This window comes from Sinocyclocheilus rhinocerous, unplaced genomic scaffold, assembly GCF_001515625.1.
Source record: "Sinocyclocheilus rhinocerous isolate Xijiao unplaced genomic scaffold, SAMN03320098_v1.1 C36178586, whole genome shotgun sequence".
Classification (NCBI taxonomy): Eukaryota; Metazoa; Chordata; class Actinopteri; order Cypriniformes; family Cyprinidae; genus Sinocyclocheilus; species Sinocyclocheilus rhinocerous.
In genome coordinates this window covers 1-881 of record NW_015775123.1, presented here as the reverse complement: position 1 = coordinate 881, position 881 = coordinate 1, and the positions used below count along the sequence as shown (strand labels likewise).

The 881-nt window shown below is 38.9% G+C and overlaps 1 pseudogene; it reads left to right on the top strand.

Moving 5' to 3' along the window:
• Nucleotides 1-15: 15 nt before the first annotated feature.
• On the top strand, nucleotides 16-631 carry LOC107735617 (natterin-like protein; annotated as a pseudogene).
• The last annotated feature ends 250 nt before the right edge of the window (nucleotides 632-881 follow it).

The following is an 881-nucleotide window of genomic DNA, read 5'->3' as shown; positions in this document are numbered from 1 at the left end:
GGTTCTCCATTTTCATTTACTGGTGAGAATAACGGAGCCAGTCTAGAGAAGATCGGGGTCTGGGAAGGAGAAAGGCAGTAGAAGGCTATAAAGGTTTGGCTTTCAGATGGCAGAATTGAAACCTTTGGCAATCCAGATGGACTGTATCAAGAGTACACATTCAAACTTGGTGAGTTTTTCACCTCATCATCCCTGTGGGGGAACGGAGAAGGAACACTTCTTGGAGCCATCGAATTCAAGACCAACCAGGGTGGAGAATTTTTTGCAAAGATGACGAGCTGGGGTTTAAAAACTGAATATCCCATCGATATCGGCTCTGGATTTTGTCATCTTCGTGGTCAATGATTAACAGCTTTACAGTAACATTTAATGTGGAAGTGAAGGCACGGATTCCAGAGATTCAAGAAGTTTCTACAGGATTCACAAATGAGACACCGATGAGAGAACCGAAACTCTGTCTAACACTATAAATGTGCCACCTAAAAAGAAGGTGGATTTTGACATCACCATTGGCAGAGCCACCTTTGACCTGCCTTACACTGGCACAGTGAAGATGGCTTGCAAGAATGGAAATGTGTTACAGTATGAAACCAAGGGCCAATAGAAAGACGTCACTTACACTGATATCAAAGTGAATACTAAAGAATCTGATCTGTAATGTTAAGACAGATTGTTCTTGGCTGGTCTTGATCCGATTTTACTATTAATATATCAGTTGATTTACCTTTGATCATATTTGGTTTTGGCTTCCCTTCCTCTGGTTCATTTCAAATGACTCTTTGCTCAATGATTTTAAACAGGGAAAATATATACTCAGCATTATCTTTTCTAAATATATATATATATTTGATTTTGTTACAAAATATTCATATAGCTTCATT